This window comes from Coregonus clupeaformis, chromosome 17 (assembly GCF_020615455.1).
Source record: "Coregonus clupeaformis isolate EN_2021a chromosome 17, ASM2061545v1, whole genome shotgun sequence".
In the NCBI taxonomy this organism is placed as follows: Eukaryota; Metazoa; Chordata; class Actinopteri; order Salmoniformes; family Salmonidae; genus Coregonus; species Coregonus clupeaformis.
Window position 1 is genome coordinate 63,389,345 of NC_059208.1, and position 27,748 is coordinate 63,417,092.

Sequence of the window (27,748 nt, forward strand, 5' to 3'; positions counted from 1 at the left end):
ATACAGTACGTCATGTTTTAGGCAGTTATTTAGGCAGTTTATAGGAAGTTTAGTTGTAAATACAGTATGTCATGTTTTAGGCAGTTATTTAGGCAGTTATTATAGGAAGTTTAGTTGTAAATACAGTATCATGTTTTAGGCAGAAGATTATAGGAAGTTTAGTTGTAAATACAGTATGTCATGTTGTGCAAGGCAGTTATTATAGGAAGTTTAGTTGTAATACAGTATGTCATGTTTAGGCAAATAGTTATTATAGAAAGTTTAGTTGTAAATACAGTATGTCCATGTTTTAGGCAGTTATTTATAGGAAGTTTAGGTTGTAAATACAGTATGTCATGTTTTAGGCAGTTATTATAGGATTTATTGTAAATACAGTATGTCATGTTTTAGGCAGTTATTATAGACGTTTAGATTGTAAATACAGTATGTCATGTTTTAGGCAGTTATTATAGGAAAGTTTAGGTGTAAAATTACAGTATGTCGTGCCTTTTAGGCATCATTATAGGAAGCTTTATTTGTAAATACAGCGTGCTCAAAATTAAGGAATGAGAAAATACAGTAGTATGCTTAGAGGATGTAAATTAGATATGAAAGATTTAGGAGTAAAAAGTTAGTTGTATAGTTTAGGAGAAAACCTTTAGGCAGTATTGGTAGGAAGTAGCTGTGAATACAGTGATGTATGTTTAGAAGATTTAGGGAGTATAGAAGCTAGTTGTAAATAAGAGTATAGGAAGATTTAGTTGTAAATACAGTGACGCTCATATTTAGCAGTTATTGTAAGATATTATAGGAAGTTTAGTTGTAAATACAGTGATGTATGTTTTAGGCAGTTATTTAGGCAGTTAACAGGTGTTTAGCTGTAAATACAGTAATAGGTTTTAGGAGTTATTATAGAAAGTCGAGTTGTAAATACAGTATGTATGTTTTAGGCACATTTAGGCAGCTTTATTATATAAAGAATAATGTAAAGTGTTTAGAGTTATTATAGGCAGTTATAGGAAGCCTAGTTGTAAACACAGGCTGTATGTTTAGCAGCTATTATAGGAAGCTCTAGGCTGTAACAAAGGGGTCAGTGTTCTTTAGGATATTATATAGAAGCCTATTGCAAATGCCAGGCATGTCACATGCCTTAGGTAGATATTATAGGAATGAAATAAAGATGAATAGGTAAATACAGTATGTATGGAGTAAGGTTATATAGTTTAGATTGTAAATACAGTATCATGTAGCAGTTTTAGGCAGTTCATTATAGGAAGTTTAGTTGTAAATACAGTATGTCATAGTTTTTAGGACAGTTATTATAGGAAGTTTAGTTGTAAATACAGTATGTCATGTTTTGGCGTTAGCCAGGCAGTTATTATAGGAAGTTTAGTTGTAAATACAGTATGTCATGTTTTAGGCAGTTATTTAGGTAAAGTTATTATAGGAAGTTTAGTTGTGAAATACAGTAAGTGTCAGTGTTTTAGGCAGTTATTATAGGAAGTTTAGTTGTAAATACAGTATGTCAGTGTTTTTAGCAGTTATTTTGGTAGTATATTATAGGAAGTTTAGTTGTAAATACAGTATGTACAGTTTAGGCGTTATTTAGGAGTTATTATAGAGTTTATTGTAAATACAGTATATCATGTTTTGGGCAGTTATTTAGGCAGTTATTATAGGAAGTTTATTGTAAATACAGTATGTATGTGTTTAGTAGTTATTTGTGTATAAAGGTTGAATGTAATACAGTAGGTAGAGTAGTTATTAGCAGAATATGGTGGGGTTAGTGTAAACATGTTAATGTGTTTTAGGCAGTTATTTAGAGTTATTATAGGAAGTTTAGTTGTAATTATATGTATGTTTTAGCAGTTATTAGAGTAGTTTAGTTGTAAATACAGTATGTAAGGTTTTAGGCAGTTATTTAGGTAAATATTATAGGAAGTCATTGTAAATACAGTATGTATGTGTTTAAAGTAAATATTTGTGTTATTATAGGTAAATAAGTAGTATGGTTTTAGGTGTGTTTTATTTAGGCAGTTATTATAGAAGTTTAGCTGTAAATACAGTACAAACATAGTTCTTAGGTAGTTATTTAGGCAGTTATTATAGGAAGTTTTAGTTGCAAATACAGTATGTATGTTTTAGGTGAAAGAAATATATAGTTGAGTTGTAATACAGCATGGTCAAAGTGCCTTTAGGTAACATTATAGGAAGATTGTAAATACAGTAAGTATGTTTGTGGGCAGTTATTTAGGAGTTATAAAAGTTTATTGTAAATACAGTACGTCATGTTTTTAGGCAGTTATTATAGGAAGTTTAGTTGTAAATACAGTATGTTATGGTTTTAGGAAGTTATTATAGGAAGTTTAGTTGTAAAATACAGTATGTCATGTTTTAGGCAGTTATTATAGGAAGTTTATTGTAAATACAGTATGTCATGTTTTAGGCAGTTATTATAGGAAGTTAGTTGTAAATACAGTATTCATGTTTTTGTTCAGTTATTATAGGAAGTTTAGTTGTAAATACAGTATGTTTAGGCAGTTATTTAGGCAGCTTATTATAGGAAGTTTAGTTGTAAATACAGTATGTCATGTTTAGGCAGTTATAGTAGGAAGTTTATTGTAAATACAGTATGTCATGTTTTAGGGCTAGCTATTATAGGAAGTTTATTGTAAATACAGTATGTCATGTTTTAGGCAGTTATTATAGGAAGTTTAGTTGTAAATACAGTATGTCATGTTTTAGTTATTATAGGAAGTTTAGTTGTAAATACAGTATGTCATGTTTTAGGCAGTTATTTAGGCAGTTATTATAGGAAGTTCTATTTGTAAATACAGTATGTCATGTTTTAGGCAGTTATTATAGGAAGTTTAGTTGTAAATACAGTATGTCATGTTTTAGGCAGTTATTTAGCAGTTATTATAGGAAGTTTAGTTGTAAATACAGTATGTCATGTTTTAGGCAGTTATTATAGGAAGTTTAGTTGTAAATACAGTTGTCATGTTTTAGGCGTTATTATAGGAAGTTTATTGTAAAAGGTATGTCGTTTTTTAAGCAGTTATTAGGAAGCTTAGTGTAAATACAGTATGTCATGTTTTAGGCAGCAAGTTATTATAGGAAGTTTAGTTGTAAATACAGTATGTCATGTTTGTAGGCAGTGTTATTATAGGAAGTTTAGTTGTAAATACAGTATGTCGTGTTTTAGGCAGTTATTATGGCAGTTATTATAGGTTTAGTTGTAAATACATGTATGTCATGTTTTTAGGCAGTTATTCGCATAGAGTTAGTTGTAAATACAGTATGTCATGTATTTAGGCAGTTATTATAGGAAGTTTAGTTGTAAATACAGTATGTCATGTTTTAGGCAGTTATTTAGGGAAGTTATTATAGGAAGTTTTAGTTGTAAATACAGTATGTCATGTTTTAGGAAGTTATTATAGGAAGTTTAGTTGTAAATACAGTATGTCATGTTTTAGGCAGTTATTTAGGGCAGTTATTATAGGAAGTTTAGTTGTAAATACAGTATGTCATGTTTTTAGGCAGTTATTATAGGTTTAGTTGTAAAATACAGTATGTCATGTCTAGGCATGTTATTTCTGTAAGAAAAAATATATTATAGGAAGTTTGAATTGTAATAAGTGGATATCATATTTTTGAGCAGTTATCTAGGGGAGTTTTAGTCTTGTAATACAGTATTAATCTGTTTAGAGCAAATTTTTTTGAGGGATTTATTTATAGGGTTTTATTGTAAATACAGGGTGGAAGTGTAGGCACGTAAAATTATAGGAAGTTTAGTTCCGTAAATACACAGTATAGTAAGCATGTTTTAGGAAGTTATTATAGGAAGTTTAGTTGTAAATACAGTAAGTCATGTGTTTTAGGGCAGTAGTATTATAGGAATTTTGAATATATTTATTTATAGTAGTAAATACAGTATGTCATGTTTATAGGAGCAGTATTTTAGGCAATAATAGATAAAGTTATTATAGGAAGTTTAGTTGTAAATACAGTATGTCACGTTTTAGGAGTTTTAGGCAGTGTTATTATAGGAAGTTTATTGTAAATACAGTATTATCATGTTTTAGGCATTATTTAGGAAGTTATTATAGAAAGTTTAGTTGCTGTAAATACAGTATGTCAGTGTTTTAGGCAGTTATTATAGAAGTTTAGTTGTAAATACAGTATGTCATGTTTTAGGCAGTTATTATAGAGTTTAGTTGTAAATACAGTATGTCATGTTTTAGGCAGGTTATTATAGGAAGTTGTTGTAAATACAGTGTGTCATGTTTTAGGCAGTTATTTAGGATATAGGAGGTTTAGTTGTAAATACAGTATGTCGCGTTAGGCAGCATTATAGGAAGTTTAGTTTGTAAATACAGTATGTCATGTTTTAGGCAGTTATTATAGGAAGTTTAGTTATAAATACAGTATGTCATGTTTTAGGGCAGTTATTTGGCGGCGGTTATTATAGGAAGTTTAGTTGTTAAATACAGTATGTCATGTTTTAGGGGGTTTAGTTAAAGCAGTTTTTGAAATATAGGAAGTTTAGTTGTAAATACAGTATGTCATGTTTTAGGCAGTTATTTAGGCAGTTATTATAGGAGGTTTAGTTGTAAATACAGTATGTCATGTATTGGGCAGTTATTTAGGCAGTTATTATAGGAAGTTTAGTTTGTAAATACAGTATGTCATGTTTTGAGGCAGTTATTATAAGTTTAGTTGTAAACTACAGTATGTCATGTTTTAGGCAGTTATTTAGGCAGTTATTATAGGAAGTTTAGTTGTAAATACAGTATGTCATGTTTTAGGCAGTATAGGAAGTTTAGTTGTAAATACAGTATGTCATGTTTCCAGGCAGTTATTATAGGAAGTTTAGTTGTAAATACAGTATGTCATGTTTTAGGCAGTTATTATAGGAAGGTTAGTTGTAAATACAGTATGTCATGTTTTAGGCAGTTATTATAGAAGTTTAGTTATAAATACAGTATGTCATGTTTTAGTTTAGGCAGTTATTATAGGAAGTTTAGTTGTAAATACAGTATGTCATGTTTTAGGCAGTTATTATAGGAAGTTTAGTTGTAAATACAGTATGTCATGTTTTAGGCAGTTATTTAGGCAGTTAGTTATAGGGAAGTTTAGTTGTAAATACAGTATGTCATGTTTTAGGCAGTTATTTATAGTTTATACAGTTGTATGAAGTAAACACAGTATGTCATGTTTTTAGGCAGTTATTATAGAAGTTAGTTGTAAATACAATGTCATTTTTAGGCAGTTATTATAGTAGTTTAGTTATAAATACAGTATGTCATGTTTTAGGCAGTTATTTAGGCAGTTATTATAGGAAGTTTGTAATTTGTAAATACAGTTGTCATGTTATTTAGGCAGTTATTATAGGAGAGTTTAGTTGTAAATACACGTCATGTCTTTTTAGGCAGTTATTATAGGAAGTTATTGTAAACACAGTATGTCAGTTTTAGGCAGTTATTATAGGAAGTTTAGTTGTAAATACAGTATGTCATGTTTTAGGCAGTTATTATAGGGAAGTTTAGTCTTGTAAATACAGTATGTCATGTTTTAGGCAGTTATTTAGGGAAGTTCAGTTGTAAATACAGTAGGTCAGTGTTTTAGGAAGTATTATAGTTATGTAAATACAGTAGATTTTAGGCAGTTATGAGTTTGGTTGTAAATACAGTATGTCATGTTTTAGGCAGTTATTTAGGCAGTTATTATAGGAAGTTTAGGCTTGTAAATACAGTATGTCATGTTTTAGGTAGTTATTATAGGAAGTTTAGTTGTAAATACAGTATGTCATGTTTTTAGGGTGGCAGTTATTATAGGAAGTTTAGTTGTAAATACAGTATGTCATGTTTTAGGCAGTTATTATAGGAAGTTTAGGTTGTAAATACAGTGTGTCATGTTTTTAGGCAGTTATTATAGGAAGTTTAGTTGTAAATACAGTATGTGCATGTTTTAAGGCAGTTATTATAGGAAGTTTATTATAAATACAGTATGTCATGTTTTAGGCAGTTATTATAGGAAGTTTAGTTGTAAATACAGTATGTCATGTTTTAGGCAGTATATTTAGGTAGTTATTATAGGAAGTTTAGTTGTAAATACAGTATGTCATGTTTTAGGCAGTTATTATAGGAGGAAGTTTAGTTGTAAATACAGTATGTCATGTTTTCGTTATTTAGGCAGTTATTGTAGAAGTTATTGTAAATAGCATATGTTTACAGGTAGGTTAAGCAGTTATCTAGGCAGTTATTATAGGAAGTTTGAAGTTGTAAATACATGTATGTCATGTTTTAGGCAGTTATTATAGGAAGTCTAGTTGTAAAAAGTGACACGTGTTTTAGGCATTATAGGAAGTAGCTGTAACACAGTAATGTCATGTTTGAGGCGGTTATTTAGGAAGTTTTAGTTGTAAATACAGTATGTCATGTTTCAGGGCCGATTTGTATGAGCGGGGTATTATAGTTCAATTTGTAAATACAAATATATCATGTTTTAGGTGGTGTTATTTAGGAAGTTATTATAGGTTTTAGTTGTAAATACAGTATGTCATGTCTTAGGCAGTTATTTAGGCTTGAGTTATTATAAAGTTTAGGGTAGTAAATACAGTACGTCAGTGTTTTCTTTAGGCAAAGTTATTATAGGAAGTTTTTGTAAATACAGTATGTCATGTTTTAGGCAGTTATTTAGGAGTTATTATGGAGTTTAGTTGTAAATACAGTAGTGTCATGCTTTAGGCAGTTATTTAGGCAGTTATTATAGGAAGTTTAGCTTGTAAATACAGTATGTCATGTTTTAGGCAGTTATTATAGGAAGTTTAGTTGTAAATACAGTATGTCATGTTTTAGATATAGGTTATTATAGGAAGTTTAGTTGTAAATACAGTATGTCATGTTTTGGCGTATTTAGGCAGTTATTATAGGAAGTTTAGTTGTAAATACAGTATGTCATGTTTTAGGCAGTTATTATAGGAAGTTTAGTTGTAAATACAGTATGTCATGTTTTAGGCAGTTTAGGAGTAGTAAATACAGTATGTCTTTTAGGCAGTTTATTATAGGAGTTTAGTTGTAAATACAGTATGTCATGTTTTAGGCAGTTATTTAGGCAGTTATTATAAGGGAAGTTTAGTTGTAAATACAGTATGTCATGTTTTAGGGTATTTAGGCAGTTATTATAGGAAGTTTAGTTGTAAATACAGTATGTCATGTTTTAGGCAGTTATTATAGTAGAGTTTAGTTATAAATACAGTATGTCGTGTTTTAGGCAGTTATTATAGGAAGTTTAGTTGTAAAAATACAGTATGTCATGTTTTAGGCAGTTACTATAGAAGTTTAGTTGTAAATACATGTATGTCATGTTTAGGCAGTTATTTAGGCAGTTATTATAGGAGGTTTAGTTGTAAAAAATACAGTATGTCATGTTTTTAGAGTTATAGTAGGCTGTTACAGGTAGTTATGATACAGATATTGCTTAGGAGTTATTTAGGCAGTTATTATAGGAAGTTTAGTTGTAAATACAGTATGTCATGTTTTAGGCAGTTATTATAGGGAAGTTTAGTTGTAAATACAGTATGTCATGTTTTAGGCAGTTATTATGCAGTGAGTTTAGTTGTAAATACAGTATGTCATGTTTTAGGCAGTTATTATAGGAAGTTTAGATATGAAATACAGTATGTCATGTTTTAGAGGCAGTTATTATAGGAAGTTTAGTTGTAAATACAGTATGTCATGTTTTAGGTAGTTATTATAGGAAGTTTAGTTGTAAATACAGTATGTCATGTTTTAGGCAGTTATTAGGCAGTTATTAAGGAAGGTTTAGTTGTAAATACAGTAGTGTCATGTTTTAGGCAGTTATTATAGGAGGAGTTTAGTTGTAAATACAGTATGTCATGTTTTAGGCAGTTATTATAGAGAAAACAGCAGTTTTATTATAGGAAGTTTAGTTATAAATACAGTATGTCATGGTATTTAGGCAGTTATTATAGGAAGTTTAGTTGTAAATACAGTATGTCATGTTTTAGCATAGGCAGTTATTATAGGAAGTTTAGTTGTAAATACAGTATGTCATGTTTTAGGGCAGTTATTATAGGAAGTTTAGTTGTAAATACAGTATGTCATGTTTTAGGCAGTTATTATAGGGAGTTTAGTTGTAAATACAGTATGTCATGTTTTAGGCAGTAATTTAGGCAGTTATTATAGGAAGTTTAGTGTAAATACAGTATGTCATGTTTTAGGCAGTTATTAGTAGAAAGTTTTAGTTGTAAATACAGTATGTCATGTTTTAGGCAGTTATTTAGGCAGTTATTATAGGAAGTTTAGTTGTAAATACAGTATGTCATGTTTTAGGCAGTTAATATAGGAAGATTGTAAATACAGTATGAGTAGGCAGTTATTATAGGAAGTTTAGTTGTAAATACAGTATGTCATGTTTTAGGCAGTTATTATAGAAAAGTTTAGTTGTAAATACAGGCGCGTATGTCATGTTATTTAGGCAGTTATTATAGGAAGTTTAGTTGTAAATACAGTATGTCATGTTTTAGGCAGTTATTATAGGCAGTTATTATAGGAAGTTTAGTTGTAAATACAGTATGTCATGTTTTAGGCAGTTATTAGAGGAAGTTTAGTTGTAAATACAGTATGTCATGTTTTAGGCAGTTATTATAGGCAGTTATTATAGGAAGTTTAGTTGTAAATACAGTATGTCATGTTTTAGGCAGTTATTTAGGAAGTTATTATAGGAAGTTTAGTTGTAAATACAGTATGTCATGTTTTAGGCAGTTATTATAGGAAGTTTAGTTGTAAATACAGTATGTCATGTTTTAGGTAGTTATTATAGGAAGTTTAGTTGTAAATACAGTATGTCATGTTTTAGGCAGTTATTTAGAGTAGTTATTATAGGAAGTTTTAGTTGTAAATACAGGTGTCATGTTTTAGGCAGTTATTTAGGCAGTTATTATAGGAAGTTTAGTTGTAAATACAGTATGTCATGTTTTAGATGTTTAGGTAGTTATTATAGGAAGTTTAGTTGTAAATACAGTATGTCATGTTTTAGGCAGTAGTTATTATAGGAAGTTTAGTTGTAAATACAGTACGTCATGTTTTAGGCAGTTATTATAGGAAGTTTAGTTGTAAATACAGTACGTCATGTTTTAGGCAGTTATTATTAGGAAGTTTAGTTGTAAATACAGTATGTCATGTTTTAGGCAGTTATTATAGAGAAGTTTAGTTGTAAATACAGTACGTCATGTTTTAGGCAGTTTTAGGCAGTTATTATAGGAAGTTTAGTTGTAAATACAGTATGTCATGTTTTAGGCAGTTATTTAGGAGTTATTATAGGAAGTTTAGTTGTAAATACAGTATGTCATGTTTTAGGCAGTTAAAAGTTTGTTGTAAATACAGCGTCATGTTTAGGCAGTTATTATAGGAAGTTTAGCTGTAAACACAGTATGTCATGTTTTAGGCAGTTATTATAGGAAGTTTAGTTGTAAATACAGTATGTCATGTTTTAGGCAGTTATTTAGGCAGTTATTATAGGAAGTTTAGTGTGTAAATACAGTATGTCATGTTTTAGGCAGTTATTATAGGAAGTTTAGTTGTAAATACAGTATGTCATGTTTTAGGCAGTTATTTAGGCAGTTATTATAGGAAGTTTAGTTGTAAATACAGTATGTCATGTTTTAGGCAGTTATTTAGGCAGTTATTATAGGAAGTTTAATTGTAAATACAGTATGTCATGTTTTAGGCAGTTATTTAGGCAGTTATTATAGGAAGTTTAGTTGTAAATACAGTACGTCATGTTTTAGGCAGTTATTTAGGCAGTTATTATAGGAAGTTTAGTTGTAAATACAGTGTGTCATGTTTTAGGCAGTTATTTAGGCAGTTATTATAGGAAGTTTAGTTGTAAATACAGTATGTCATGTTTTAGGCAGTTATTATAGGAAGTTTAGTTGTAAATACAGTATGTCATGTTTTAGGCAGTTATTTAGGCAGTTATTATAGGAAGTTTAGTTGTAAAATACAGTATGTCATGTTTTAGGCAGTTATTTAGGCAGTTATTATAGGAAGTTTAGTTGTAAATACAGTACGTCATGTTTTAGGCAGTTATTATAGGAAGTTTAGTTGTAAATACAGTATGTCATGTTTTAGGCAGTTATTAGAAAGTTGTTGTAAATACAGTATGTTTAGGCAGTTATTATAGGAAGTTTAGTTGTAAATACAGTATGTCATGTTTTAGGCAGTTATTATAGGAAGTTTAGTTGTAAATACAGTATGTCATGTTTTAGGCAGTTATTTAGGTAGTTATTATAGGAAGTTTAGTTGTAAATACAGTATGTCATGTTTTAGGCAGTTATTATAGGAAGTTTAGTTGTAAATACAGTATGTCATGTTTTAGGCAGTTATTATAGGAAGTTTAGTTGTAAATACAGTATGTCATGTTTTAGGCAGTTATTATAGGACGTTTAGTTATAAATACAGTATGTCATGTTTTAGGCAGTTATTATAGGAAGTTTAGTTGTAAATACAGTATGTCATGTTTTAGGCAGTTATTATAGGAAGTTTAGTTGTAAATACAGTATGTCATGTTTTAGGCAGTTATTATAGGCAGTTATTATAGGAAGTTTAGTTGTAAATACAGTATGTCATGTTTTAGGCAGTTATTTAGGAAGTTATTATAGGAAGTTTAGTTGTAAATACAGTATGTCATGTTTTAGGCAGTTATTATAGGAAGTTTAGTTGTAAATACAGTATGTCATGTTTTAGGTAGTTATTATAGGAAGTTTAGTTGTAAATACAGTATGTCATGTTTTAGGCAGTTATTTAGGAAGTTATTATAGGAAGTTTAGTTGTAAATACAGTGTGTCATGTTTTAGGCAGTTATTTAGGCAGTTATTATAGGAGGTTTAGTTGTAAATACAGTATGTCATGTTTTAGGCAGTTATTATAGGAAGTTTAGTTGTAAATACAGTATGTCATGTTTTAGGCAGTTATTATAGGAAGTTTAGTTGTAAATACAGTATGTCATGTTTTAGGCAGTTATTTAGGTAGTTATTATAGGAAGTTTAGTTGTAAATACAGTACGTCATGTTTTAGGCAGTTATTATAGGAAGTTTAGTTGTAAATACAGTATGTCATGTTTTAGGAAGTTATTATAGGAAGTTTAGTTGTAAATACAGTATGTCATGTTTTAGGCAGTTATTTAGGCAGTTATTATAGGAGGTTTAGTTGTAAATACAGTATGTCATGTTTTAGGCAGTTATTTAGGCAGTTATTATAGGAAGTTTAGTTGTAAATACAGTATGTCATGTTTTAGGTAGTTATTATAGGAAGTTTAGTTGTAAATACAGTATGTCATGTTTTAGGCAGTTATTTAGGCAGTTATTATAGGAGGTTTAGTTGTAAATACAGTATGTCATGTTTTAGGCAGTTATTATAGGAAGTTTAGTTGTAAATACAGTATGTCATGTTTTAGGCAGTTATTATAGGAAGTTTAGTTATAAATACAGTATGTCATGTTTTAGGCAGTTATTATAGGAAGGTTAGTTATAAATACAGTATGTCATGTTTTAGGCAGTTATTATAGGAAGTTTAGTTATAAATACAGTATGTCATGTTTTAGGCAGTTATTTAGGCAGTTATTATAGGAAGTTTAGTTGTAAATACAGTATGTCATGTTTTAGAAGCAGTTATTATAGAAAGTTTAGTTGTAAATACAGTATGTCATGTTTTAGGCAGTTATTTAGGCAGTTATTATAGGAAGTTTAGTTGTAAATACAGTATGTCATGTTTTAGGCAAGTTATTATAGGAAGTTTAGTTGTAAATACAGTATGTCATGTTTTAGGCAGTTATTATAGGAAGTTTAGTTATAAATACAGTATGTCATGTTTTAGGCAGTTATTATAGGAAGTTTAGTTATAAATACAGTATGTCATGTTTTAGGCAGTTATTATAGGAAGTTTAGTTATAAATACAGTATGTCATGTTTTAGTCAGATTAGGCAGTTATTATAGGAAGTTTAGTTGTAAATACAGTGTGTCATGTTTTAGGCAGTTATTTAGGCAGTTATTATAGGAGGTTTAGTTGTAAATACAGTATGTCATGTTTTAGGCAGTTATTATAGGAAGTTTAGTTGTAAATACAGTATGTCATGTTTTAGGAGTTATTATAGGAAGATTAGTTGTAAATACAGTATGTCATGTTTTAGGCAGTTATTTAGGTAGTTATTATAGGAAGTTTAGTTGTAAATACAGTACGTCATGTTTTAGGCAGTTATTATAGGAAGTTTAGTTGTAAATACAGTATGTCATGTTTTAGGAAGTTATTATAGGAAGTTTAGTTGTAAATACAGTATGTCATGTTTTAGGCAGTTATTTAGGCAAGTTATTATAGGAGGTTTAGTTGTAAATACAGTATGTCATGTTTGAGGCAGTTATTTAGGCAGTTATTATAGGAAGTTTAGTTGTAAATACAGTATGTCATGTTTTAGGTAGTTATTATAGGAAGTTTAGTTGTAAATACAGTATGGTTTTTAGGAAGTTATTTAGGCAGTTATTATAGGAGGTTTAGTTGTAAATACAGTATGTCATGTTTTAGGCAGTTATTATAGGAAGTTTAGTTGTAAATACAGTATGTCATGTTTTAGGCAGTTATTATAGGAAGTTTAGTTATAAATACAGTATGTCATGTTTTAGGCAGTTATTATAGGAAGTTTAGTTATAAATACAGTATGTCATGTTTTAGGCAGTTATTATAGGAAGTTTAGTTATAAATACAGTATGTCATGTTTTAGGCAGTTATTTAGGCAGTTATTATAGGGAAGTTTAGTTGTAAATACAGTATGTCATGTTTTAGGCAGTTATTATAGAAAGTTTAGTTGTAAATACAGTATGTCATGTTTTAGGCAGTTATTTAGGCAGTTATTATAGGAAGTTTAGTTGTAAATACAGTATGTCATGTTTTAGGCAGTTATTATAGGAAGTTTAGTTGTAAATACAGTATGTCATGTTTTAGGCAGTTATTATAGGAAGTTTAGTTATAAATACAGTATGTCATGTTTTAGGCAGTTATTATAGGAAGTTTAGTTATAAATACAGTATGTCATGTTTTAGGCAGTTATTATAGGAAGTTTAGTTATAAATACAGTATGTCATGTTTTAGGCAGTTATTTAGGCAGTTATTATAGGAAGTTTAGTTGTAAATACAGTATGTCATGTTTTAGGCAGTTATTATAGAAAGTTTAGTTGTAAATACAGTATGTCATGTTTTAGGCAGTTATTTAGGCAGTTATTATAGGAAGTTTAGTTGTAAATACAGTATGTCATGTTTTAGGCAGTTATTTAGGCAGTTATTATAGGAAGTTTAGTTGTAAATACAGTATGTCATGTTTTAGGCAGTTATTATAGAAAGTTTAGTTGTAAATACAGTATGTCATGTTTTAGGCAGTTATTTAGGCAGTTATTATAGGAAGTTTAGTTGTAAATACAGTATGTCATGTTTTAGGCAGTTATTATAGGCAGTTATTATAGGAAGTTTAGTTGTAAATACAGTATGTCATGTTTTAGGCAGTTATTAGAGGAAGTTTAGTTGTAAATACAGTATGTCATGTTTTAGGAAGTTATTATAGGAAGTTTAGTTGTAAATACAGTATGTCATGTTTTAGGCAGTTATTATAGGAAGTTTAGTTGTAAATACAGTATGTCATGTTTTAGCCAGTTATTTAGGCAGTTATTATAGGAAGTTTAGTTGTAAATACAGTATGTCATGTTTTAGGTAGTTATTATAGGAAGTTTAGTTGTAAATACAGTACGTCATGTTTAGCGGCTTTAGGCAGTTATTATAGGAAGTTTAGTTGTAAATACAGTGCGTCATGTTTTAGGCAGTTATTATAGGAAGTTTAATTGTAAATACAGTATGTCATGTTTTAGGAAGTTATTATAGGAAGTTTAGTTGTAAATACAGTACGTCATGTTTTAGGCAGTTATTTAGGCAGTTATTATAGGAAGTTTAGTTGTAAATACAGTATGTCATGTTTTAGGTAGTTATTATAGGAAGTTTAGTTGTAAATACAGTATGTCATGTTTTAGGCAGTTATTTATTCCGTTATTATAGGAAGTTTAGTTGTAAATACAGTATGTCATGTTTTAGGCAGTTATTTAGGCAGTTATTATAGGAAGTTTAGTTGTAAATACAGTATGTCATGTTTTAGGCAGTTATTTAGGCAGTTATTATAGGAAGTTTAGTTGTAAATACAGTATGTCATGTTTTAGGCAGTTATTATAGAAAGTTTAGTTGTAAATACAGTATGTCATGTTTTAGGCAGTTATTTAGGCAGTTATTATAGGAAGTTTAGTTGTAAATACAGTATGTCATGTTTTGGGCAGTTATTATAGGAAGTTTAGTTATAAATACAGTATGTCATGTTTTAGGCAGTTATTTAGGCAGTTATTATAGGAAGTTTAGTTGTAAATACAGTATGTCATGTTTTAGGCAGTTATTATAGAAAGTTTAGTTGTAAATACAGTATGTCATGTTTTAGGCAGTTATTTAGGCAGTTATTATAGGAAGTTTAGTTGTAAATACAGTATGTCATGTTTTAGGCAGTTATTTAGGCAGTTATTATAGGAAGTTTAGTTGTAAATACAGTATGTCATGTTTTAGGCAGTTATTATAGAAAGTTTAGTTGTAAATACAGTATGTCATGTTTTAGGCAGTTATTTAGGTAGTTATTATAGGAAGTTTAGTTGTAAATACAGTATGTCATGTTTTAGGCAGTTATTATAGGAAGTTTAGTTGTAAATACAGTATGTCATGTTTTAGGCAGTTATTATAGGCAGTTTAGTTGTAAATACAGTATGTCATGTTTTAGGCAGTTATTTAGGCAGTTATTATAGGAAGTTTAGTTGTAAATACAGTATGTCATGTTTTAGGCAGTTATTTAGGCAGTTATTATAGGAAGTTTAGTTGTAAATACAGTACGTCATGTTTTAGGCAGTTATTTAGGCAGTTATTGTAGGAAGTTTAGTTGTAAATACAGTATGTCATGTTTTAGGCAGTTATTATAGGAAGTTTAGTTGTAAATACAGTATGTCATGTTTTAGGCAGTTATTTAGGCAGTTATTATAGGATGTTTAGTTGTAAATACAGTATGTCATGTTTTAGGCAGTTATTTAGGCAGTTATTATAGGAAGTTTAGTTGTAAATACAGTATGTCATGTTTTAGGCAGTTATTATAGGCAGATTATAGGAAGTTTAGTTGTAAATACAGTATGTCATGTTTTAGGGCAGTTATTTAGGCAGTTATTATAGGAAGTTTATTTGTAAATACGGTATGTCATGTTTTAGGCAGTTATTATAGGAAGTTTAGTTGTAAATACAGTATGTCATGTTTTAGGCAGTTATTATAGGAAGTTTAGTTGTAAATACAGTATATTATGTTTTAGGTAGTTATTTATTCAGTTATTATAGCAAGTTTAGTTGTAAATACAGTATGTCATGTTTTAGGCAGTTATTATAGGAAGTTTGGTTGTAAATACAGTATGTCATGTTTTAGGCAGTTATTATAGGAAGTTTAGTTGTAAATACAGTATGTCATGTTTTAGGCAGTTATTATAGGAAGTTTAGTTGTAAATACAGTATGTCATGTTTTAGGCAGTTATTATAGGAAGTTTAGTTGTAAATACAGTATGTCATGTTTTAGGCAGTTATTATAGGAAGTTTAGTTGTAAATACAGTATGTCATGTTTTAGGCAGTTATTATAGGAAGTTTAGTTGTAAATACAGTACGTCATGCTTTAGGCAGTTATTTAGGCAGTTATTATAGGAAGTTTAGTTGTAAATACAGTATGTCATGTGATTAGGCAGTTATTATAGGAAGTTTAGTTGTAAATACAGTATGTCATGTTTTAGGTAGTTATTATAGGAAGTTTAGTTGTAAATACAGTACGTCATGTTTTAGGCAGTTATTTAGGCAGTTATTATAGGAAGTTTAGTTGTAAATACAGTGCGTCATGTTTTAGGCAGTTATTATAGGAAGTTTAGTTGTAAATACAGTATGTCATGTTTTAGGAAGTTATTATAGGAAGTTTAGTTGTAAATACAGTATGTCATGTTTTAGGTAGTTATTATAGGAAGTTTAGTTGTAAATACAGTATGTCATGTTTTAGGCAGTTATTATAGGCTCAGTTATTATAGGAAGTTTAGTTGTAAATACAGTATGTCATGTTTTAGGCAGTTATTTAGGCAGTTATTATAGGAAGTTTAGTTGTAAATACAGTATGTCATGTTTTAGGTAGTTATTATAGGAAGTTTAGTTGTAAATACAGTATGTCATGTTTTAGGCAGTTATTTAGGCAGTTATTATAGGAAGTTTAGTTGTAAATACAGTATGTCATGTTTTAGGCAGTTATTATAGGCAGTTATTATAGGAAGTTTAGTTGTAAATACAGTATGTCATGTTTTAGGCAGTTATTATAGGAAGTTTAGTTGTAAATACAGTATGTCATGTTTTAGGTAGTTATTATAGGAAGTTTAGTTGTAAATACAGTATGTCATGTTTTAGGCAGTTATTATAGGCAGTTATTATAGGAAGTTTAGTTGTAAATACAGTATGTCATGTTTTAGGCAGTTATTTAGGCAGTTATTATAGGAAGTTTAGTTTTAAATACAGTACGTCATGTTTTAGGTAGTTATTATAGGAAGTTTAGTTGTAAATACAGTATGTCATGTTTTAGGCAGTTATTTAGGCAGTTATTATAGGAAGTTTAGTTGTAAATACAGTATGTCATGTTTTAGGCAGATTAGAGTTATTATAGAGAAGTTTAGTTGTAAATACAGTATGTCATGTTTTAGGCAGTTATTATAGGAAGTTTAGTTGTAAATACAGTATGTCATGTTTTAGGTAGTTATTATAGGAAGTTTAGTTGTAAATACAGTATGTCATGTTTTAGGCAGTTATTTATTCAGTTATTATAGGAAGTTTAGTTGTAAATACAGTATGTCATGTTTTAGGCAGTTATTTAGGCAGTTATTATAGGAAGTTTAGTTGTAAATACAGTATGTCATGTTTTAGGCAGTTATTATAGGAAGTTTAGTTGTAAATACAGTATGTCATGTTTTAGGCAGCTATTATAGGAAGTTTAGTTGTAAATACAGTATGTCATGTTTTAGGCAGTTATTATAGGAAGTTTAGTTGTAAATACAGTATGTCATGTTTTAGGCAGTTATTATAGGAGGTTTAGTTGTAAATACAGTATGTCATGTTTAGTTTTCTGTTTTGACACATTGAGTGTTGTGTAGTCCAAACTATGACCTCAACCTGGTCACCAAGACATTCACATGGCTTCTTGTCACACAACTGTCATTCACCACGTCATTAGATTCTGATTTGAGTTAGATTCAACCCCTAGTCCACTACGAACGCTACTGTCTTTGTCGAGGATTTAGGCCTAATAATCCCTTTAACCTGTTAGCCAATTGCCTGGCAGGTTACTTGTTGGTTGGAGGCCGGTCACGAATCAGGATACACTTGACTTATGACCTCCCGTTGAATGCCAAAGTACAGGCTGGATTCAGGCTAAGTGACAATCTGGTTGCTAAGTGCTCTGGCTCCACCAATCAGCCTCAGAGGTCAGGTGTGCGGGCGGGCGGAAGTGCATTAACCATGGAAACCCCCTGTGGTGAATTTCCATTCAGTGGCAAGGCAAGGTCTGGGCCACCTCCCCTCCCATGCTCATTCAGAGTTATAGAAGTCACTGTCTAGTTCAGGCAGACACTTCACTGTCTAGTTCAGGCAGACACTTCACTGTCTAGTTCAGGCAGATACTTCACTGTCTAGTTCAGGCAGATACTTCACTGTCTAGACCAGGCAGACACTTCACTGTCTAGTTCAGGCAGACACTTCACTGTCTAGTTCAGGCAGACACTTCACTGTCTAGTTCAGGCAGACACTTCACTGTCTAGTTCAGGCAGACACTTCACTGTCTAGTTCAGGCAGACACTTCACTGTCTAGTTCAGGCAGACACTTCACTGTCTAGACCAGGCAGACACTTCACTGTCTAGTTCAGGCAGACACTTCACTGTCTAGTTCAGGCAGACACTTCACTGTCTAGTTCAGGCAGACACTTCACTGTCTAGACCAGGCAGACACTTCACTGTCTAGTTCAGGCAGACACTTCACTGTCTAGTTCAGGCAGACACTTCACTGTCTAGACCAGGCAGACACTTCACTGTCTAGTTCAGGCAGATACTTCACTGTCTAGACCAGGCAGATACTTCACTGTCTAGACCAGGCAGATACTTCACTGTCTAGACCAAGTAGATACTTCACTGTCTAGACCAAGTAGATACTTCACTGTCTAGTTCAGGCAGACACTTCACTGTCTAGACCAAGTAGATACTTCACTGTCTAGTTCAGGCAGATACTTCACTGTCTAGACCAAGTAGATACTTCACTGTCTAGACCAGGTAGATACTTCACTGTCTAGACCAAGTAGATACTTCACTGTCTAGTTCAGGCAGATACTTCACTGTCTAGACCAAGTAGATACTTCACTGTCTAGTTCAGGCAGATACTTCACTGTCTAGACCAAGTAGATACTTCACTGTCTAGACCAGGTAGATACTTCACTGTCTAGACCAAGTAGATACTTCACTGTCTAGTTCAGGCAGATACTTCACTGTCTAGACCAAGTAGATACTTCACTGTCTAGTTCAGGCAGATACTTCACTGTCTAGACCAAGTAGATACTTCACTGTCTAGACCAAGTAGATACTTCACTGTCTAGTTCAGGCAGATACTTCACTGTCTAGACCAAGTAGATACTTCACTGTCTAGTTCAGGCAGATACTTCACTGTCTAGACCAAGTAGATACTTCACTGTCTAGACCAGGCAGATACTTCACTGTCTAGACCAGGCAGATACTTCACTGTCTAGACCAAGTAGATACTTCACTGTCTAGACCAGGCAGATACTTCACTGTCTAGACCAAGTAGATACTTCACTGTCTAGACCAAGTAGATACTTCACTGTCTAGACCAAGTAGATACTTCACTGTCTAGACCAAGTAGATACTTCACTGTCTAGACCAGGCAGATACTTCACTGTCTAGTTCAGGCAGATACTTCACTGTCTAGACCAGGCAGATACTTCACTGTCTAGACCAGGCAGATACTTCACTGTCTAGACCAAGTAGATACTTCACTGTCTAGACCAGGTAGATACTTCACTGTCTAGACCAGGCAGACACTTCACTGTCTAGACCAGGCAGATACTTCACTGTCTAGACCAAGTAGATACTTCACTGTCTAGACCAGGCAGATACTTCACTGTCTAGACCAAGTAGATACTTCACTGTCTAGACCAGGCAGATACTTCACTGTCTAGTTCAGGCAGATACTTCACTGTCTAGACCAAGTAGATACTTCACTGTCTAGTTCAGGCAGATACTTCACTGTCTAGACCAAGTAGATACTTCACTGTCTAGACCAGGCAGATACTTCACTGTCTAGACCAGGCAGATACTTCACTGTCTAGACCAAGTAGATACTTCACTGTCTAGACCAGGCAGATACTTCACTGTCTAGACCAGGCAGATACTTCACTGTCTAGACCAAGTAGATACTTCACTGTCTAGACCAGGCAGATACTTCACTGTCTAGACCAGGTAGATACTTCACTGTCTAGACCAGGCAGACACTTCACTGTCTAGACCAGGTAGATACTTCACTGTCTAGACCAGGCAGATACTTCACTGTCTAGTTCAGGCAGATACTTCACTGTCTAGACCAAGTAGATACTTCACTGTCTAGTTCAGGCAGATACTTCACTGTCTAGACCAAGTAGATACTTCACTGTCTAGACCAGGCAGATACTTCACTGTCTAGACCAGGCAGATACTTCACTGTCTAGACCAAGTAGATACTTCACTGTCTAGACCAGGCAGATACTTCACTGTCTAGACCAGGCAGATACTTCACTGTCTAGACCAAGTAGATACTTCACTGTCTAGACCAGGCAGATACTTCACTGTCTAGACCAAGTAGATACTTCACTGTCTAGACCAGGTAGATACTTCACTGTCTAGACCAGGTAGATACTTCACTGTTTAAAACAGGCAGATACTTCACTGTCTAGACCAGGCAGATACTTCACTGTCTAGACCAAGTAGATACTTCACTGTCTAGACCAGGTAGATACTTCACTGTCTAGACCAAGTAGATACTTCACTGTCTAGACCAAGTAGATACTTCACTGTCTAGACCAGGCAGATACTTCACTGTCTAGACCAAGTAGATACTTCACTGTCTAGACCAGGCAGATACTTCACTGTCTAGACCAGGCAGATACTTCACTGTCTAGACCAAGTAGATACTTCACTGTCTAGACCAAGTAGATACTTCACTGTCTAGACCAAGTAGATACTTCACTGTCTAGACCAAGTAGATACTTCACTGTCTAGACCAGGCAGATACTTCACTGTCTAGACCAGGTAGATACTTCACTGTCTAGACCAGGCAGATACTTCACTGTCTAGACCAGGTAGATACTTCACTGTCTAGACCAGGTAGATACTTCACTGTCTAGACCAGGCAGATACTTCACTGTCTAGACCAGGCAGATACTTCACTGTCTAGACCAGGTAGATACTTCACTGTCTAGACCAGGCAGACACTTCACTGTCTAGACCAGGCAGATACTTCACTGTCTAGACCAAGTAGATACTTCACTGTCTAGACCAGGCAGATACTTCACTGTCTAGACCAAGTAGATACTTCACTGTCTAGACCAGGCAGATACTTCACTGTCTAGTTCAGGCAGATACTTCACTGTCTAGACCAAGTAGATACTTCACTGTCTAGTTCAGGCAGATACTTCACTGTCTAGACCAAGTAGATACTTCACTGTCTAGACCAGGCAGATACTTCACTGTCTAGACCAGGCAGATACTTCACTGTCTAGACCAAGTAGATACTTCACTGTCTAGACCAGGTAGATACTTCACTGTCTAGTTCAGGCAGATACTTCACTGTCTAGACCAAGTAGATACTTCACTGTCTAGTTCAGGCAGATACTTCACTGTCTAGACCAAGTAGATACTTCACTGTCTAGACCAGGCAGATACTTCACTGTCTAGACCAGGCAGATACTTCACTGTCTAGACCAAGTAGATACTTCACTGTCTAGACCAGGCAGATACTTCACTGTCTAGACCAGGTAGATACTTCACTGTCTAGACCAGGCAGACACTTCACTGTCTAGACCAGGCAGATACTTCACTGTCTAGACCAAGTAGATACTTCACTGTCTAGACCAGGCAGATACTTCACTGTCTAATTCAGGCAGATACTTCACTGTCTAGACCAAGTAGATACTTCACTGTCTAGTTCAGGCAGATACTTCACTGTCTAGACCAAGTAGATACTTCACTGTCTAGACCAGGCAGATACTTCACTGTCTAGACCAGGCAGATACTTCACTGTCTAGACCAAGTAGATACTTCACTGTCTAGACCAGGCAGATACTTCACTGTCTAGACCAAGTAGATACTTCACTGTCTAGACCAGGCAGATACTTCACTGTCTAGACCAGGCAGATACTTCACTGTCTAGACCAAGTAGATACTTCACTGTCTAGACCAGGCAGATACTTCACTGTCTAGACCAGGCAGATACTTCACTGTCTAGACCAAGTAGATACTTCACTGTCTAGACCAGGTAGATACTTCACTGTCTAGACCAGGCAGATACTTCACTGTCTAGACCAAGTAGATACTTCACTGTCTAGACCAGGCAGATACTTCACTGTCTAGACCAGGCAGATACTTCACTGTCTAGACCAAGTAGATACTTCACTGTCTAGACCAGGCAGATACTTCACTGTCTAGACAAAGTAGATACTTCACTGTCTAGACCAGGTAGATACTTCACTGTCTAGACCAGGTAGATACTTCACTGTCTAGACCAGGCAGATACTTCACTGTCTAGACCAGGCAGATACTTCACTGTCTAGACCAAGTAGATACTTCACTGTCTAGACCAGGTAGATACTTCACTGTCTAGACCAAGTAGATACTTCACTGTCTAGACCAAGTAGATACTTCACTGTCTAGACCAGGCAGATACTTCACTGTCTAGACCAGGCAGATACTTCACTGTCTAGACCAAGTAGATACTTCACTGTCTAGACCAAGTAGATACTTCACTGTCTAGACCAAGTAGATACTTCACTGTCTAGACCAAGTAGATACTTCACTTTCTAGACCAGGCAGATACTTCACTGTCTAGACCAGGTAGATACTTCACTGTCTACACCAGGCAGATACTTCACTGTCTAGACCAGGTAGATACTTCACTGTCTAGACCAGGTAGATACTTCACTGTCTAGACCAAGTAGATACTTCACTGTCTAGTTCAGGCAGATACTTCACTGTCTAGACCAGGTAGATACTTCACTGTCTAGACCAGGTAGATACTTCACTGTCTAGACCAGGTAGATACTTCACTGTCTAGACCAGGCAGATACTTCACTGTCTAGACCAGGCAGATACTTCACTGTCTAGACCAAGTAGATACTTCACTGTCTAGACCAGGTAGATACTTCACTGTCTAGACCAGGTAGATACTTCACTGTCTAGACCAAGTAGATACTTCACTGTCTAGACCAAGTAGATACTTCACTGTCTAGACCAGGCAGATACTTCACTGTCTAGACCAGGCAGATACTTCACTGTCTAGACCAAGTAGATACTTCACTGTCTAGACCAAGTAGATACTTCACTGTCTAGACCAAGTAGATACTTCACTGTCTAGACCAAGTATATACTTCACTGTCTAGACCAGGCAGATACTTCACTGTCTAGACCAGGTAGATACTTCACTGTCTAGACCAGGCAGATACTTCACTGTCTAGACCAGGTAGATACTTCACTGTCTAGTTCAGGCAGATACTTCACTGTCTAGACCAAGTAGATACTTCACTGTCTAGACCAGGCAGATACTTCACTGTCTACACCAGGCAGATACGTCACTGTCTAGACCAAGTAGATACTTCACTGTCTAGACCAGGCAGATACTTCACTGTCTAGACCAGGCAGATACTTCACTGTCTAGACCAAGTAGATACTTCACTGTCTAGACCAGGCAGATACTTCACTGTCTAGACCAGGTAGATACTTCACTGTCTAGACCAGGCAGACACTTCACTGTCTAGACCAGGTAGATACTTCACTGTCTAGACCAGGCAGATACTTCACTGTCTAGTTCAGGCAGATACTTCACTGTCTAGACCAAGTAGATACTTCACTGTCTAGTTCAGGCAGATACTTCACTGTCTAGACCAAGTAGATACTTCACTGTCTAGACCAGGCAGATACTTCACTGTCTAGACCAGGCAGATACTTCACTGTCTAGACCAAGTAGATACTTCACTGTCTAGACCAGGCAGATACTTCACTGTCTAGACCAGGCAGATACTTCACTGTCTAGACCAAGTAGATACTTCACTGTCTAGACCAGGTAGATACTTCACTGTCTAGACCAGGCAGATACTTCACTGTCTAGACCAAGTAGATACTTCACTGTCTAGACCAGGCAGATACTTCACTGTCTAGACCAGGCAGATACTTCACTGTCTAGACCAAGTAGATACTTCACTGTCTAGACCAGGCAGATACTTCACTGTCTAGACCAAGTAGATACTTCACTGTCTAGACCAGGTAGATACTTCACTGTCTAGACCAGGTAGATACTTCACTGTCTAGACCAGGCAGATACTTCACTGTCTAGACCAGGCAGATACTTCACTGTCTAGACCAAGTAGATACTTCACTGTCTAGACCAGGTAGATACTTCACTGTCTAGACCAAGTAGATACTTCACTGTCTAGACCAAGTAGATACTTCACTGTCTAGACCAGGCAGATACTTCACTGTCTAGACCAAGTAGATACTTCACTGTCTAGACCAGGCAGATACTTCACTGTCTAGACCAGGCAGATACTTCACTGTCTAGACCAAGTAGATACTTCACTGTCTAGACCAAGTAGATACTTCACTGTCTAGACCAAGTAAATACTTCACTGTCTAGACCAAGTAGATACTTCACTGTCTAGACCAGGCAGATACTTCACTGTCTAGACCAGGTAGATACTTCACTGTCTAGACCAGGCAGATACTTCACTGTCTAGACCAGGTAGATACTTCACTGTCTAGACCAGGTAGATACTTCACTGTCTAGACCAGGCAGATACTTCACTGTCTAGACTAGGCAGATACTTCACTGTCTAGACCAGGTAGATACTTCACTGTCTAGACCAGGCAGACACTTCACTGTCTAGACCAGGCAGATACTTCACTGTCTAGACCAAGTAGATACTTCACTGTCTAGACCAGGCAGATACTTCACTGTCTAGACCAAGTAGATACTTCACTGTCTAGACCAGGCAGATACTTCACTGTCTAGTTCAGGCAGATACTTCACTGTCTAGACCAAGTAGATACTTCACTGTCTAGTTCAGGCAGATACTTCACTGTCTAGACCAAGTAGATACTTCACTGTCTAGACCAGGCAGATACTTCACTGTCTAGACCAGGCAGATACTTCACTGTCTAGACCAAGTAGATACTTCACTGTCTAGACCAGGTAGATACTTCACTGTCTAGTTCAGGCAGATACTTCACTGTCTAGACCAAGTAGATACTTCACTGTCTAGTTCAGGCAGATACTTCACTGTCTAGACCAAGTAGATACTTCACTGTCTAGACCAGGCAGATACTTCACTGTCTAGACCAGGCAGATACTTCACTGTCTAGACCAAGTAGATACTTCACTGTCTAGACCAGGCAGATACTTCACTGTCTAGACCAGGTAGATACTTCACTGTCTAGACCAGGCAGACACTTCACTGTCTAGACCAGGCAGATACTTCACTGTCTAGACCAAGTAGATACTTCACTGTCTAGACCAGGCAGATACTTCACTGTCTAGTTCAGGCAGATACTTCACTGTCTAGACCAAGTAGATACTTCACTGTCTAGTTCAGGCAGATACTTCACTGTCTAGACCAAGTAGATACTTCACTGTCTAGACCAGGCAGATACTTCACTGTCTAGACCAGGCAGATACTTCACTGTCTAGACCAAGTAGATACTTCACTGTCTAGACCAGGCAGATACTTCACTGTCTAGACCAAGTAGATACTTCACTGTCTAGACCAGGCAGATACTTCACTGTCTAGACCAGGCAGATACTTCACTGTCTAGACCAAGTAGATACTTCACTGTCTAGACCAGGCAGATACTTCACTGTCTAGACCAGGCAGATACTTCACTGTCTAGACCAAGTAGATACTTCACTGTCTAGACCAGGTAGATACTTCACTGTCTAGACCAGGCAGATACTTCACTGTCTAGACCAAGTAGATACTTCACTGTCTAGACCAGGCAGATACTTCACTGTCTAGACCAGGCAGATACTTCACTGTCTAGACCAAGTAGATACTTCACTGTCTAGACCAGGCAGATACTTCACTGTCTAGACCAAGTAGATACTTCACTGTCTAGACCAGGTAGATACTTCACTGTCTAGACCAGGTAGATACTTCACTGTCTAGACCAGGCAGATACTTCACTGTCTAGACCAGGCAGATACTTCACTGTCTAGACCAAGTAGATACTTCACTGTCTAGACCAAGTAGATACTTCACTGTCTAGACCAAGTAGATACTTCACTGTCTAGACCAAGTAGATACTTCACTGTCTAGACCAAGTAGATACTTCACTGTCTAGACCAGGCAGATACTTCACTGTCTAGACCAGGCAGATACTTCACTGTCTAGACCAGGCAGATACTTCACTGTCTAGACCAGGTAGATACTTCACTGTCTAGACCAGGTAGATACTTCACTGTCTAGACCAGGTAGATACTTCACTGTCTAGACCAGGCAGATACTTCACTGTCTAGACCAAGTAGATACTTCACTGTCTAGACCAGGCAGATACTTCACTGTCTAGACCAGGCAGATACTTCACTGTCTAGACCAGGCAGATACTTCACTGTCTAGACCAGGTAGATACTTCACTGTCTAGACCAGGCAGACACTTCACTGTCTAGTTCAGGCAGACACTTCACTGTCTAGACCAGGTAGATAGTTGCCCTTTTCCACTGTTGGACACAGGGTGGAGAGGTTAGTTAGTTAGAGAACATATGGACAGGGTGGGAAGGTTAGTTAGTTAGAGAACATATGGACAGGGTGGGAAGGTTAGTTAGTTAGAGAACATATGGACAGGGTGGGAAGGTTAGTTAGTTAGAGAACATATGGACAGGGTGGGAAGGTTAGTTAGTTAGAAAACATATGGACAGGGTGGGAAGGTTAGTTAGTTAGAGAACATATGGACAGGGTGGGAAGGTTAGTTAGTTAGAGAACATATGGACAGGGTGGGAAGGTTAGTTAGTTAGAGAACATATGGACAGGGTGGGAAGGTTAGTTAGTTAGAGAACATATGGACAGGGTGGGAAGGTTAGTTAGTTAGAGAACATATGGACAGGGTGGAGAGGTTAGTTAGTTAGAGAACATATGGACAGGGTGGGAAGCTTAGTTAGAAAACATATAGACAGGGTGGGAAGGTTAGTTAGTTAGAGAACATATGGACAGGGTGGGAAGGTTAGTTAGTTAGAGAACATATGGACAGGGTGGGAAGGTTAGTTAGTTAGAGAACATATGGACAGGGTGGGAAGGTTAGTTAGTTAGAGAACATATGGACAGGATGGGAAGGTTAGTTAGTTAGAGAACATATGGACAGGGTGGGAAGGTTAGTTAGTTAGAAAACATATGGACAGGGTGGGAAGGTTAGTTAGTTAGAGAACATATGGACAGGGTGGGAAGGTTAGTTAGTTAGAAAACATATGGACAGGGTGGGAAGGTTAGTTAGTTAGAGAACATATGGACAGGGTGGGAAGGTTAGTTAGTTAGAAAACATATGGACAGGGTGGGAAGGTTAGTTAGTTAGAAAACATATGGACAGTACAGAGTCTGATGTTTTGCTTTGAATGGGGGCCACAGCTGACTGAGGGGAACATGATGTTCCTCTGGCTCATGTCAGTTTGGTAAAATAGCCCACACACTCCACATGGATAGATTTCCCAAAAATTGTCCCAGAAACAGACAAGCCTCCCATTCACATACAGCCCCACATACAGAGTTCAGAGTTCAGAGTTCAAGCCAAATAATCTAAAGACAAACAATATTGAAATTAGACCAAAAACATCTATCAGACCAAATGGAAACCAAAGAGACAGTGCTGTCCCACAGCTCAGCCCAGTCCTCCTCCCAGGCCATCATACGGCAGGGATTAGGCCTGGGCTAAACTCAGTTACAAGGGATCTGGTCTGTGGGACTGGCTAAAGTCAAGGCAACACAAACTGACCTGGGACCAGGCTAAAGTCATGGCAGCATAAACTGACCTGGGACCAGGCTAAAGTCAAGGCAACACAAACTGACCTGGGACCAGGCTAAAGTCAAGGCAACACAAACTGACCTGGGACCAGGCTAAAGTCAAGGCAACACAAACTGACCTGGGACCAGGCTAAAGTCAAGGCAACACAAACTGACCTGGGACCAGGCTAAAGTCAAGGCAACACAAACTGACCTGGGACCAGGCTAAAGTCAAGGCAACACAAACTGACCTGGGACCAGGCTAAAGTCAAGGCAACACAAACTGACCTGGGACCAGGCTAAAGTCATGGCAGCATAAACTGATCTGGGA